The sequence below is a fragment of the Biomphalaria glabrata genome, chromosome 16, assembly GCF_947242115.1.
Source record: "Biomphalaria glabrata chromosome 16, xgBioGlab47.1, whole genome shotgun sequence".
Lineage (NCBI taxonomy): Eukaryota > Metazoa > Mollusca > Gastropoda > Planorbidae > Biomphalaria > Biomphalaria glabrata.
The window spans coordinates 7,162,614-7,179,075 of NC_074726.1; the positions used below are offsets into that span (position 1 = coordinate 7,162,614).

Below are 16,462 nucleotides of genomic sequence, written 5' to 3' on the forward strand. Positions count from 1 at the left end.
AGAATCAGGAGTTAATTATATTCGGTAAATAAATATAACATTATCTTTACATTGAAGCTTACTGGCTGAGTAGCAAATAGCTTGGCTTCCAAACCGAAGGACCCGGGTTAACCGTGGGTCACAGAAACAGATGGGCTTTACATCATTTGTCCCATGGATCGAGAGGTTTATCATTGTCTTAGCCACTCTACACCCTTGACTTCGATGGACATCGACGTAAACATGGAACTTAATGTATCGATCGATAATGTTATTATTGAATTCTCAAGTATCTAAATCTAGAACCGAAAACGTAAGCTTAACGATAAGACGCAAGGGTTGAACCAAAGAAAGGTTTATCAACAGTGCCTCACTTAAGACTTTCTAAGACGGCCCTTCTGTTCAAGAAACACAGTGGAGTGGTGGCTGAGTGGTAAGGCGCTTGGTTTCCTCACCAAGAGGTCCCGGGTTCAAATCCATGAGAAGACTATTAAGTCCATCCAGCAAAATGGGTACCTGACCTTAGTTGGGGAAGGTAAAGGCGGTTGGTCGTTGTGCTGGCCACAAGACAACCTCGTTAACCGTGGACCACAGAAACAGATGACCTTAACATCATCTGCCCTATAGATCGCAAAGGTCTGAAAGAGTTACTTGATACCGCTTGTGGGACCCTTCTAAAGACTGAACAGAAAGATAGAGAAAACAAAAATATATGACCATGAATAATGATTCGTCTCTTATGAAGATATAGACATATTATCTAAATACATTATACTGATTGTGTTTCATAGTTTGAAATATTTATAGATCACAATGACAATATATACACTGTAATTGAATAAGCTTATTGAATACATGAAGGTTAATCTGGAATATAAAAGCCTAAATAAGCCAAAGGGGAAAAAAAAAGTAACTCTACATAATATGAATGGGCCAACTAGTCTATCAACTTGCACGGCTAGAATTACACGCGAGATTTTGAATGTGTCAAGGGACATTACTCTCCTATCAAGAAATGTCGTCTGGAACGTTAAGAATTATAAAAGGAGAGATTAGACCGCGCGAATATTGTTTGTTACCTAGAAAAATGACAGATAGCTCTGGATTGACATATTTCCAGGATCATATCAAATGATCTCTTAAACGTCTTACAATGTTCTAGTTAACCGTTAAATAGATTGTCTATAACTATATCTACTGAAGTGTGAGGTAGATCGTTGTAGTATATAGATCTAATATACGGTTGTGCCTTAAATAAAATGGATGTATAGATCTAAGTTCTGAATTAATGTTAAATCACAAATGTAGGCTACTTACGAATATGTAAATCCAATATCCAAGAAAGAAATTAGTATCCAATTAGGCCTAAGTAAAAAAACTAATCCACAGCACAGTATGCCTGTATCCACACTACTCAAGAAATGTCAGGACGATGCCACTTGTAAAATTACACCGCCAACTTGTCGAAAAACAAAATGTCAACATGGGGGTACTCGTCCATCGATACATAAACAAGAGGAGGGGGGAGAGAGGGAATAATTATAAGTCGTAAACGCTTTTTGTTTTTGGCGTTAATTGTTATTCTCTCCCTCTGTGCTCAGCACTTCTTCGCAAATTATGTAAATTCGATGTCGCTAAGCACGACACTACATTTACAGGTGATAATTCAAGGCCTTTGAAAATGTACAAAAGATGAGATATAGACTCCCTTGTAAGAAACACGTTCGCTAATAAAGGCACGGCCAAACACGGGTTATAATCCTGCAGAATGAATTCACCGGATACAATTTCTCTATTAAAGAACACGGCCTGATACTCTCCTAGCCGCTTTCTTGTTTTTGATCAAGTCCACACAGTACTTTCCTTGTGCCTGGGAGAAATAACAACACGAAATGTAGCAGCCGACAGTTTTTAAAGCGTGTGCTGCTTGGTCTAGAGTAGTCCGTCCGACTACAGCAGTTTTGTTCCGATATATGTTCTACAGAGTTATTTCCCCTCGCGTCTAATACTTCGCCCCTTATTTTTTTTTTGTTAATTCTTCTTTTCTTTCCCTCTCTCTCTCTCTCTCTCTCTCTCCTTCGCCACACTCCTCTTGCCGGTAAAAATCCACCAATCAGCGCCGGGGCTCCTGGCTAATTACATCGAATCACACGCAGCGGGACGTCGCGATTTGACACTTGGCCCCGCCCACCTCGTTATCGCGTTTGTAGTCTCTCCCCCTTTCACTTTTCACCGCGCGCTCTTCGGGAAGGGAGAAAAAAAAATTGAGGGGTGGGGGGTGTACTACAAAGCATGTGCAAAACTGTTAGGGCAGGCGGGGTGAACGCTGAAGTCTGCCGAAAAATTAAGAGAGGGGGGACTTTCGGAAGAGTTTTGAAAAGAAGAGGGGGGTGACGAAAAAGAGACTTTAAGCCTTCCTCCTTTTTTTAACCCTTACAATGCAGACTTTTTGTACAATTTTTGTTTTCTATCTCCCCTGCCAAGAGAGTCTCAGATTTGGCTCCTATTAAGTTTCTTATAACAATATGTTGACTAATTGTGTAGCCTTATGTAGCCTTGTGTAGCCTTATGCTTATATCATGTCTGTTGCCGAAGTGGCTGTTGATTTTAGAGCTCCGTATATAGGATCACGTGTTTATCTAAACGCGAGAACTTAGTCTAAGGAGGGTGCCGGCACAATAACAAATTATTCTAACAATGGGCGCCACTTTCGTTTTTTGGTGTAACTTACTTTAGGTACCTTGTGTCAATTCGATTGTTTCTTTAAATATTTTTTTTTTTTAAATTTTAAAATGTTTGTTGTATAACACAAGAAATCTAGCCTCGTTCCAGTTTGAGAGACAAAGGGAAAGTAATCAAGAGCAAAAAAAAAATTATGCTTTTTTTTTCTTTTAAAATGATTTAATTGCAGTTTTATTATTCCCGCGATTGACAGTAATGTATTCTCTGGATGTTCAATTATTTCTATCATATCTTGTTGTATATAGGAATCAAAAGTATCAATAAAAACGCTGAATAGAGAGGAGATATAAACAGAACGTTTGTGACTACTTTGTGATCGATAGGTCAAGCTAACAGTTGTACACTATATTTACAAGAATGGCCACATAACATAACTCATATACTTTAGAGAAGATGTCTAATCTGGGTCTGTTTAAGTTGTATTGATAGCCTAGTAGTTGATACCTACACAATAGCCAAACCCCCAAGAATAATAATGAATATTAGTTAGTTTTTTTTTTCACACAATAATAATACTAGTAATAATAATAGAGGGACTACGATGAATTTTGTTTCTCTTTAACGAAACTCGATCCTAGCAGCGCAAGAGAATGAATATTCGTTCGTTTCTAACATAATAATAATAAGAATAAGAGACACAAATGTTAGTTATGTAATTCGAACCCTAGCCCCACATGATCTCACACTTGTATTTTATTTTTTTATTTTTTTATTCACTAACGTATACATAAAAACAATATAATTTTTTTTTAATGAAATAAAAAAATAAAATAGCTACAGAACTGGACAATTTTTTTTTACTAACAGGATTTTCATCCATGAAGTCACTTTAGGTACCTGCTATTGAACGCGAGATTATGACGACATGAATTCAAAGCGAGACAGTAGATTAGAGATAGATAGACGGGAGAGTTGAGGCTATTTGAGGCTAGGCTTACATAAAGGTAACATCGTTTACTATGGGGACTGAGACTCCACTGTTCCCGTTCTGTGTATCCGGAGTAGAGCACTTAGATAAAGTTTTTTTATACCTTTTTTTATCACTTTAAAGACAAAGTTCTATGCTCTAGCATTAACTATAATGTTAATATTTACTTAGGATATAGTGTCCTTTACATTGTTTATTTGTTTATTTTTTTTAAATTTCTGAATATCTCACAAACTTGATATTCTGTGGGTTCTAATACATCACCCCCACATTATTCCATATTGGTTTCTCTTCTTGCTATAAGCATAAAGGAACGCTACATAAACGCTATAATTTTTCTCTTCTTTTTCTTCTTATCTTATCTTATATAATACAGACGTAACTTCAACAACAAAAAAAGATGATTAAGTCATGCATAATAAGCAATTACCTAAATTTGCCAAGTCACTGGGTTTCCTGGCTAGCTCAGGCAACCCATTCCATGCTCTAATAGCACTAGGGAAGAAGGAGTATTTGTACAAATTTGTCCTAGCATATGGAACGAGGAATGTGCCTTTATCTTTGTGTCTTTCTGAGTATTTTATTAAATTTTGTTTTTGTATTTGAAGTTTATGGTTCAGTGTTTTACGTATAATTACTTTTAAGTCTTCCATCCTGAAGGCCTTCTAAATTTAGTGATTTTACTAAAGGTGTTACTCTAGTCAAATGTGAATATTCCTTTGTTATGAATCTCACTGTTCTATTTTGTGTCTGTTCCAGTTTCTTAATGTTTTCTTGAGTTGAAGGGTCCCATACAGAGGATGCATATTCTATTATTGAATCTGGATAATGTAAAAATGAAAATGTCTATGGATGTCCTATTTCGTTTACGAGAATGTTATGTGCAAGAGATAGGGTTGACTTCTCTGCACCCCCCCCCCCCCAACATATTTTATGTACTAAAAAGATGAACCACCTAAAATTCTGAAATAAAATCCAAGTCACAGCAAGGATTCAAACTCTCAAAAGACTTGCGATCCAAAAAATAAATAAATAAAATATCACAACAGAATCTCAAGTAGAAATCTGAGTATTCTTTCTCACACTCCATGGTTGCTTTGGACGCATGTTATTTCTAGTTTGAGAACCATAAAATACGGAAACAAATGTCATTAGTGAGGTTCGAATCCCAGCAACTTGCGCCAAATTTCTTCCATTTTCTTTTCCAATTTTTGGCGCCAATATTTTCTGACTTATAGTCTGCTATGCAAATAACGTAATAGACTAGTTAATTTTTTTTTTAAAGGAATGTCTGGATTGATGAGTCGATCTAATAGAATTGCACACGTCTCGAGTGGAGACGTCTAATCAACTGGATTCATTCATTCAGTTTCTAAAAATAGCGCGGAGGCTGCATAAAACCGAAAGATCAATTGAACATGAAAAGATATGAATTATTGATTATGCAAAATCATATTTAGTAATGACCACTAGATAATATGACTTATAACGTATGCATTTTGAATTGGTTCTTCTCATTAGAAATGCGCGTGTGTGTGTGTTTGTAAGTGCATGTGTAGTTTTATCTTAGTTCATAAAAAAAAAAAAAAAAAAAAATAACAGATTTTATTTCTAATCTATCAAATACTGGACAGCAAGTGATTCCCTCACTCTAGCTCAATTTTATCAATCGACAACGCCTTTGAATTAAAGCTCTGATCAATAAGCAAGTATTAGCATTGATAATACATCCCCGGTACAGAATGTATGAAAACAAGTGCAGATTATTATTATTGTCGGGATTTGATTTATTGTCGGGATTTGATTTATTGTCGGGATTTGAACTCAAGAAATTGAGTTTGGCTACGCAGTGTACTAGATCGTGACCTCCGTGACCCCAGGCCGTAAGACTGGTTCGAAGGTGCCGACTAGATGAAGTTGAGAGGTGTTGTAGACGGTCGTTGACTTGTAGCACCAAAAACCGCTAAAGCTGGTAGACAACTAAAACGCTGTAAGCGTATAATATCTTAACTTGTAAAACTTAAAAGAACTTGAATCCCTTGTTTGTGAACAAAATTAAAGAAAACTTTTATTACAAGATAAACAAAGTCAACATGAGATGAAATAACTGTAGTAGACTTGAGTAATAACATAAAATTGTATTTTGAACAAAATCTAACTCCCTACAAAAACACGTCTTTTCACTCTGGCAATCTAGAGTCGTCTGTCTTAAACCAAAATAGTTGACGACGATGCTGTTTATCTTACATCATTCACACAGCATAGCTAAGCTCTTCCCACAGTCACCATAGAAACACACACACACACACACACACCACAACAAGAAGACAGGCAAGAGTTCAGAAACCATTACTATGTTATGTGACTCGGTAAATACTTTTTTTTTGTTAATTTCAAATTTTGAAATGTTTACCTTTTCAGGCTTTTTTTTTTATGATTTATTTTATGTGTTAGCCTAAAAATAGTTGTGAATATGTGTTTTGACTTTGAAAGTGTACTCTTTGTGATGACTATTTCAAAATGATCGAAATGTATCAATGTTAACATCATAGATACGACATCACCTACCTAACAAGGATAGGACCATGATACACCAAAGGAAAGGTCACGACTCGATGAATATGTTTTATTTGAGGTTCAAACTGATGGATTTATTTATTTCTATTTTTTTGTTATTCGTATTTTTCCGAGCTATATAAATTACGACAGTCATGATTTAGCGACGTTAAAGGGAAACAAAATTCATTATTATTATTATTATATTAAAAACGAGCTAATATTCATTGCAGTCCTTTTTACAGTGTCTAACAGTGTCCACTCAGAAATTTTCTGGTGATGTGGCAAGTCTGCAGTAGAACCGTCCTCTGACAGGCAACGAGAGTCTTCTTCAGTTGATATAACAACAGGGTATATTGTTTTTTTTTTGGTTGCTTTTTTTAGACAACTTTCGTAACCGCTAAACTACACGCTTAGGTTACCATATTTTCTTTGTTTTTCTATTTCATTTTTTTATATTATTATCTTATTTATTATTATTGCAGTTGTTGATTTACTTAGCTCGTCTTCCATGCTCGGTGGCTGAGCGATAAAGCGCTTGGCTTCCTAACCGGGATGTCCAGGGTTTGAATCCTGTTGAAGACTGTTATTTTTAATTTCGGTATCTTTTGACGCCTCTGAGTCCACCCAGCTGTAATGAGTACCTGGCACAAGTTGGGGAAAAGTAAAGGTGGTAGATCGTTGTGCTGGCCACAGAAACAGATGACCTTTAGTTACATCATTTGCCCTATAGATCGCAAAGGTCTAAAAGGGGAACTACTTTACTTTATATCATGCTCCAGTAACAACTCAGTGCGCTATGGAGTCTTTTGTGGACATGTAGATGAAGAAGTATCTAGGAGAAGTCTTCCGTGCTGCCTTTAGTTGTTCAGCAGACTCAGCTCGAGTTAAATCTCCAATTAAAGATTTCTTTTAGTCCTTATTTTCAAAGCCTGGTAATCGATGTGGTTTCGACGATAGGCCCCCGTCTGTTCTTTATCGAACTTGTGTCTGCCTCACGCGCAGTTCACGTGACGTTGAACTCAGCATCACCTAAGAAATTGCGACCAGAAGAATGGAACCCGAATTGGCCGTGTGAAAAATTCGCAAGAGCAAGACTTCCTTAACCAGCAAAAAAAAAAAAAAAGCCACCCACAGCAGTCTGGCAGAGCAGGTGGTCTTACAGTGAAAAGAAGTGGGTTCCGGCACCGACAATGAGTGGTCACGCCCATGTAACAAGTGTCATAAGCGATATCCTTTTTTTTTCTGGAACCTTTTTTTTTCCCCGCGTAATTTGCACTTTGAAATCGAAAGTAGACAAATGGTTGAATTATGGGACAGAAAAAAGAAAAAAAAGGGGCTATGAAAAAAGATTAGGGGCGGGGAATCTAAAGTGATCTGGGGATTAAACTCAATAAAAGAGTTTTAACATCTCACCTAGCGCCCAGTTTGTACCTACGCTTATCTTCAGCCCCCCTTCTCCGCCCCGCCCTCATCCCATCTGAGCCCCCCCCCCCCCACTGTTCGTACACGTGCATATTTACCTACGTCAGTATTCACCGGGTGCGAACCACTTAGGGCCCATTGCTGGTCGACAATGATGAGGTGGGGGGGGGCGTGAAGAGTCGCAGGCATAGTGGGGAGAAAATGAGAGGAAAGAAATGGGGTGGAGGGCTGGAATCTCGCGCCCTGTTTGCCTTGCTCTCTAATAACGTTCCGCTAAATCCTCAGTTATTATAAGCTTCAATTTTAGTCCGGCACTTTTCCTTCTAGCGTACTGCCCCCCCCCCCCCAGCCCCCGCTCCGTTGTGAGAATAGGATTAACGAAAATGAAATAGAAAGCAAGCTCCTTACCGCCCCAGCCCTCAACGTCCTTTTCTTATTCAGTCTCCTCTGGCCTGGTGCTGTTGTGTTCACCGCTTTCAGAGCCCGTAAACAAAAAGCATATAACTCTCTCTCACTCCCTCTCCCTCTCTCTCTCTCTCCCTCTCTCATATTTTCTTCCTAAAGACGTTCCGCGGACGTTGTATGTATGTTTGTTTATTATTTTTTTTTTTATATGCGGCCAGGACAGCGCAAGGGGAACAGAATTGAGCGCCAGACAGCTACGCGAGTTCGTGTCAACAAAGATTTGAACCGCGACGCAGAGGCGACAAATTATAATGGTTATGACCGCGCACCTAATTGTCGCGGGGAGAATAATTAGGTCATTGTTGTTAACGCATAGATTGACGTCCCCACACTGAGATTAAATATAAATAGGTTTTTTTTTTCTTTAAGGGAACCAAGGAAAAAAAAAGGCGGTTATATCAGACACTTCCAGGTGGGTGGCACGTGGTTAAGGCAGAAGCGTAGCATGCAATTTTCGATGCTGCCGGGCGGGGCCCTAAAGTGACTCCATGCTCAGCATTTTTATCTAGGGTCGTTAAATAGCAGGCATAAAAAATAAGATAAAAATTACTGATAGAGAAAATGAAAGAATAGTTGGAACAGAAAAGAAATGGAACAGAAAGATAATTCAGAAATGGAAAAGAAAGAAAAGAAAAGAAAGAAAGAGAAAAAATGTAAAGTTGAAAAAGAAAAAAAATGGAAATGAAAAGAAAGAAAAGGAAAAAGAAAGAAAGGGAAAAAGAAAGAAAATGTGACATATTTTTCGTCCGGAAGTATGCGAGGTTATATTTCTCACACATTTGATACGTATGCGCCATGTTTTGACTCAAGTAATTTATAGTAGCCTAGATATTATTAATCCGTATTCCAGAATAATTAAATTAATATGAACGCTAATTTCTTTAGTCAATGACGTGACAGACACTGCCTAAAAATTTAAAGACGTCATAATCCTTAAGATGTGGCTGACATGATACCATTTTTTTTTACACAACCCCGAATCTTTTTACCCCGAATCTTTTTGTAAATTTGCCCGTGGCCTTATTGATTATTGCCTGAATTGGAGATTTACAGAATAGAGAAAAATATTAATTTAAAAACAAAATGAGCAAAATACTTTGCCACAACCATAGACATATATATAGAGAGACTGGACGATAAAGAACAAATTATTATCGGAAATATTTGGGAAAAGATAAGTGTGTAGATCCACATCACAAACCTATATATATTTGCCTATGTCTATGATTATGAAACAAAGACAAAATATTGGGAATATGGCAGTTTTGTACTTTTCAAAACTAAAGATCAAAGGTATATATTGGCTGAAATGTTAGTCCTAGAATTTATAGCTCAATCGCCGCCATTTTTTTTTCACATAGATATAGTACATAAAACATATTTGACTTCCCCCAAATAAAAATAACTTCCTACTGCCAGTCTATATTTATTTATGTCTATGGCCACAACCTAATAAACAATATTTCACTTCAATATATACACCGGAAGTCTTGCAGAAGCCGCAAGCCAGTGGGCGATGAAATATTGCCATAAGCTAATAAAAAATATATAACATTTAGCTCCACTATACGCATAGGAAGTCATAAAAACTATTTCTTATGTAACAGTTACTTGTGTGTGGTAATGGAATCAATAACTTTGATTATGGACAAACTTTCTTTTTAACTATTTAAGTTCTAACACATTGGTAGTAACGTGAGAAATAAGAATGCCTTGTTAATTAATGTTCCCAAGACACTTCACAATAGAAGGCGACCTCTTCTAGTTAGTCTCTTTTTACATTTTATTTCTATCATAGAAATATTCTACGACAAACTAGTAATTGTCTATTGTGAACAGGCTTCCTTCTTATACACTAGAAAGCCCCGAGAATGTTGTCAAGCATTGCAGCCATATTTGTCAAGGGCATAAATCCATTATTATCGTTAGTTTAGCTTTGTTCGAGTATGACATGTCGCGTGACATATAACTCTGTCGCTAATGTGTTTAATTAGTCACTTTTAAGTCATCATTAAGGTACGCTGTTCACTTTTCTGTGTCCGAGGGTGGTCCCGGAGATCAAGTTCGCACCTAATGTACACACTTTAAGGCACCCGGGGTAGCTGCCGTGTCCAGTCCGGTGGTCAAGGTGGCGTAATTAATGATCCTTTGGAAGCCCTCGACGCCAGCTAGCCCTCACACTCAGAGTCTAGAACGCGGTGTCGCTTTACGGCAGAGGTATGTTTGACGTCTCGAGAAACCAAAAAAAAAAAAAAAAAGCGATACCGGAAAGTGTCGTTAAGAGTCCATTGTTTGGATTTAGTAATGAGCAGACGTGGACAGTTGTGACATGCGCAGTCTAAAATGTTGGCAGTTCACCTGACCAGAAAGGCGTGTTTTGATTGGATTACAATAGGAAACAAAATGACCTATTTTTTTATTTGCATAAATCGCTAATGATATGTTTAGATTTCAGGACTGGCGCTGCTAATTAGAAGTCCATTCAGTTTGTACAGATGGTCATTCGTAGAGTAGAAAAGAAAGGTTGCAACGATTGGCTGACCAAACATGGCGGTACGCGAAACAAAAAAAAAAAGGGGGGGGGGGGCAAGTTAGGTGAGACATTTTCAATAAATATGAAAGGAAATATGAGCAGGTGGACTCGAGTGGTCAAGCATTTGTCAAGAAGGTATTTAATAAAAGAGCTGGCAGCAGAACTTGTCAAGACCTATAGCGAGATTTTCATTGAGTGAAGGAAAGGGCAGTATGTGGTCATCGGAGTGGACGTTGTGTGAAAGGATGGACAACGCCAGCTTGCAGAACTCTGAAGTAGTCATTATTTTAAAAAAATGGGGAGGGGGGGGGCATTTCTAATAGCTCTTATTTGCCCCATCCCTCGTTTGACAAAAATTCTGATTATTAAACAACTCGGGGGGTACGCTGGTCAAAAGTCTTGGCATCGAGGTGGTCACGGCGGAGTGTCTCCAGGAGTCGTTAGCGTTTGGATTGTGGAATAGAAGGTGTCACACGCGAGTGCTGGGTGACAGAGGGCCCTGGCACTTCGTCAGATTGTCAGTAGATATTAGCCCTCTTTTTGAAGACGGACTCATTCTTCTTTGGAAATGTCATCGTGACCTCCCGAGGTTTGGACTGTTCTCTTTCGCGTCGTTACTGACGTGGTAATAATTCCAGCAATTATGGAACCTGAATTCAGTGTTACATCAGCTAAAGCGGTCAAAGTACCACATTGTGTGTGTAAGCAGCGGCGTCACTACGTTAATGACTGAATGGAGGAGTCTAATACATTGTAACTTTTAAAGGGATTATTTAGACCTCCTCTTCTATATGCTTTTGTATTCTAGTCCGAACTTCATGGAACCGGGAGGGTGGGTGGAAGGAGGAAACGGAACTTGGACACGGATGTAAAGACTAAAAAACTGTTCATAAGATTTTCCTAGAAATTTAACAATTGATGTTGACCTATATCGCTGAGAAAAGAATTACTAGCTCTTTGGGGGAAAGCTCTAGCGTAACCGTTTTAATTTTTCAAAGTAAAAAAAAAAAAATTTAAATTTCGCTATAAAAAAAAATACATGGAGTGTACCAATAACTGATTTAGTCTATTAAGCTTAAAATTGTTTTCAGTTTATGGACAAATTCTTATATTTTACATCAATCTAATAAAGATTTCATCTGGACTCTAGAAATAGAAAACAATTGACTTCACGTTTGTCAATATAAAATATGATTCCATGTGCGCTTGTTTTGATTACTGTGAATCTAATCTCGTTAGTAATAAGGGGGGGGGGAGGGGAGGGAGGGGTGGAAAAGAGAGCTCCACAATTGAGAAAATGTAATAAGAATTAGATTTTTTGAAGAGTCGGAATAAGTTTATAAAACTTACCAGACCTGAATTAACTGCTAGTATTTCGCGTTAAAAAAGGTACATTCGTCAAAATTAAATTTTGTCAAAAAGTAAAGTAATTTTATGTAAATATTACAACCCTTTTTTATCACAAAGTTGTGGCTTATAAGAAATTCCTACCTTCCAATTTTTTTTAAAAATCAAAAGGAGTATCAATCATATGTATTGTACCACTAGTAGGTGGCATTGTTGTTACTAGCTACCCAAGAATAGTCTCACCGTTATTGAATCCAGCACTTTAAAGAAAGAGCAAAGTATTGGCAGCCGTGGTATTGACAGAGAAGTTCATCAGCCTGGAGGAATGAAAGTTGGGGCATACCGTTTTGATCAGAAGAAAAGTTAACAATCTGGAGAGTTCTGTTCTGTATAGTATTTTTACTTTTTTTTTTATAAACATTTAAAGACATTTTTGAATAACATCTAAGTTTTCAAACTTTAAAAAATATAATGTATACCCAACAACAAAATATTATAAGTATGGCCAACTAAGCGAAGAAAAGCGCTCGCAAGGTGGTCAAAGAAAGCGCTTCAGGGACACCCTCAAAGCTTCTCTGAAGGCGTTCAGCATAGACCCAGGCACCTGGGAGACAGAGGCACATGACAGAGCATCATGGCGTCGCGCTGTGAAAACTGGCGCACAGGTTGCTGAGGAAAAAAGAACAATGCTGGCAGAAGAAAAACGCCAGAAAAGAAAAGCAAGGCCCACGACACTAGCTCCAGCTGGAATAACCTGCCCAGTGTGCGGCCGAACATTCCGGGCTCACATAGGTCTCTCCAGCCACATAAGGAGGCATAAAACCCCAGTGCAAAGCCCTCAGCCCCCTGGATGACTAAGTGGTCATCATCGAACCACGATGGACGAACTATATATATATATATATATATGTATATATATATATATATATTATGAGTGATAATGATTGGAATACAATAATATTCAACATTTCATTTTTTTAATTGCGCAACTATATTCCAAGTAAATCAATACTACTCAGCAAAATGTACTTAGCTTTTACTGAACAGTGATTCTTGATTGTCAATGTACATGTTAAAAATTGAACATTTTAATGAATTAAAGCAACATATAAAAGTAATGTATTTTGATTAGGATTTGTTTTGGCCATTCATGAAATAAAAATCAGTGAATGTTTCTATCTTTTAATTAAACTGAATGTTCACAGCTTTTAATGAGTCGTAGGCTGATTATTAGCCTTTTCCCCTATCCAGTCATAAATAGTGTTTTTTTTAAATACCCCAAAACAATGTCATACTGGGTATGAACAATTTGGAAAAAAAAATTAAATTAATTTTTTCTGTTTAAATGTTTAAAATATTTAATGAATGTTAAGAAGAAACATCATTGAACAATTATTAAATATTATGCTCTTTATTATTTCTAATTTATAAAATTTAATGACTTGTGTGTATGTTTATTCATTGTGTGAATGATATTTCTCTAGTGTCCATGTAATTGAAATTGTGTAACTTAAATGACTCTTGTTGTGCTTTATGTAGTATGTCTAAGTGACTCTCGTTTAATTAACATTCACCTATGTATATCATCATAGTGTACTCATACAAAGGAATACAAAGGCTGAAAATGTTTAACATTCACTAAAGTTTGACTCCATTCTGAGTTTAACTACAGAGACTATAAACAGAATCACATTTCAAACATTGCATTGACACCTAGTAGTTCAAAGAAAACCTCAACATTTAACGGACATGTCAAATTGTATAAGATATGGAAATAATAAGCGAAGTGCAGTAATATTAAGTAATTCATTTGATATCATAAGTTAACTATGAATTTTTTCTTATTTATAATTTTATCTTGGTATTGCAATTGTTAGCAGTTGAATAAATTTTCATAGACCATATTAAAAAAAAAACTACCTCATTCAACAGTAACCTAGTAACCCAGTAACATAATAAGAGAGGATTCCAATTCGAAGTAAAACTTAATGTTCTAAAAGTTCTGTAAAGATTGACATACATAGAACCAATTCTTCTTTTACTGCTCAGGTGAACACTTCATTGCTATATATGTACACATATTCAAACATTACAGATTTTATTTTGACCACTGGACTGGACTCTCCTTTTCTTTCATAATACATATTTTACTCTGTTGGAAACCCCCCCCCCCTCCTTTATAATGAACTATTTGATAGAAAAAAAATGAAATTTCAAATTTGATTTTTATAAAAATGTTTTTGTTGAACTCGATCGTGAAGGAACGTCTGTAACTAAATAAAAAATTAACGTAATGGAGTCTTTCCATAATGCATCAATGGGCGAACTGGACAAACATTTAAGGTAAAAGCTAGTAAGTAATGTACGTTCAAGTATGTAAACCATTTACAGTGATTTACGGTGGTCAGTTTACAGGTAAGTCTCCAACTGTTACCGAAATGCCCGACTTTTCTTTGGGATTTAAGATTATAGCCATAGAGGCCATCCGCGAGCTGACCAGATGATGATGTCTTTAGTGTGTTACATCATACGCTCCTGTCTCCCTCATCATTACGCTGTGGAGAGTGGACAATGTCCAGTAATTTTGCTGGGTGTTTAATCATCCCCGCTCTCGCCCAGTCTCCATCTTCAGCCCGTCCAGTTAGTTGACCGCTACGGTTGAGTAATCCTGATCTCAGGGGACGAGTTGGACAAAGTAGATCCGTGGATAACGGCAGTCCACTAAGATTATAGGAAACTTGAACAGAGGCGGACGTGAAAACAGCGGATAAGGTTGTTGCATATTCAGAGCCGACACAGGATTTTATTCAGAGCCGACACGGGATTTTAAAAGGAAAAAAGACGAACAATCAAAAATGGTCCAGGAGAATGTTTTCGGAAGATCACAGAAGCACGAGTGCCTGGAGATGTTCTTTCCTTGAGTAGCCTACCACATAATTTGTCTAAACGCCCCGGAGTAAGTGAAAGCCGCAAATGATTCTCTTATGCCTGCCTGTCGTCATGTGTAGGTCTACATAGAAAAACTTATAAGCTCCATAGAAAATCCAACTTCACACTGGTCCTGTAACGTGTCCCTAATTTGTGCAACACAGCTTTGTGTATTCTAAATAGCAAAACATTTTGTGCTGTCTGCGTTATATATATTTTCCAAAAAAAGGCCAATATTGTTCATGTTGATTTCTGTTTAAAAGCTGACAAGCTATTAGGTTTGGGACCTCCACATTATCAACATATTTCTGCAGTAAAGGGTAAAATATTGAAACAATTATAGATGTAGCTCTATCATACATTACCCCCCCCCATACACACACACAAATAAAAAAACAACAACAAAGAACTTGCTCCCCTCAAAATTTAATACATACGCCTAACCAAAGAAAGAGTAGGCTTCTCTGTTATTTGGCATATGTGTACTAGAAATTCAATTATAGCAATTTCAAAAGAGCCGTATCCCTATAACTTGCTGTTCAGACCAAGCTTAATCCAATAATTTCTCATTTTACTTTTGGTATGGTTTAAATGAATTTTTCGCAAAGCAGCAAGATCGTTCTCGAGAGGATTTTAGCTACATCGGTCACACGCCACGGGGTAATGTTGACACTGCCCCATCAGGTGCCCTTTGTTTATACTAGATGGACCCTGAATGAACAGGGCGCTGGCCCGAAAACCGTGGAAAATGAGGTGGGGGAGAACGAGGGCGTTTCATTTCGTATAGTTAGTGTTAGATTATGGTTGAGTCAATGTTGATCCCGAGGCCCCTTAGAGCTGACCATCTGCTGGCAGTTCAGTCTATGGGGGTACATTTTTCACGCTTTTGGTGCGAACTTGTTGACAAGCTTGAAGAGTCATAGAGAGAAGGGGGGGGGGAGGGAGGGAGATGGGGGCATGGTCAATAGATTAGACTAACGGTCATTGAAACAATTCACACCATAACGCAACACCTGGTAGTTTCTTAGTTTCTGTTGTTTTTTTCGTTGAATTTTGACCACAGTCCAGTAAGTGACCCACGTGCCTTTAAGGGATAAGTGGCTTGTAAACATAAACAGTAAATAAAACTTCTTTACCGCTAAATGCTCGGTCCGTATCCAAATTGATTCAGGGGCAGATAATAGACACGCAGAGTCTCAGGAGAAGACAACTGAAAATAAAATAAGATGAAAAAAGGGGTAATGTCACCGAATGGTGGAGAAAGGTAAATGTCAAATGTCATTAACGATTGAAATGTGACAAATGAAATGATCCCCCAGTGAGAATGCCATAATGATGAAAGTTCATTTAAAACTGGAATTGGCCATTTAAATGATGTCACAATTAAAGCGTTTGGGGCTATTCCCAGGCGAAAAACAAGGAAGTCTTCAGTGTCTAGTTAGCTCAATAGCGAATAGTAGTCCAATGTTTCCGGTGTGGTGGCCTTCGGGAAATGTTGAAATGTTTTATCAGACTAGCGTATTCTTATATCATATCCACATAAAGAAATAGAGGAAGAA

The 16,462-nt window shown here is 37.4% G+C and overlaps 1 protein-coding gene across 3 annotated transcripts in view; it reads right to left on the reverse strand.

Moving 5' to 3' along the window:
• The window catches only part of LOC106057416 (frizzled-5-like), a 253,179-nt gene that overhangs the window by 42,623 nt on the left and 194,094 nt on the right, over window positions 1-16,462 (reverse strand). For 2 of the 3 annotated variants that reach the window (XM_056013416.1, XM_056013414.1), the window contains one exon: window positions 16,040-16,113. The gene's annotated coding sequence lies outside the window, so the exon portion shown is untranslated. Of the gene's footprint in view, window positions 1-1,296; window positions 2,645-16,039; window positions 16,114-16,462 lie in introns of those variants that run through there. The other variant, XM_056013415.1, reaches the window with a different exon arrangement.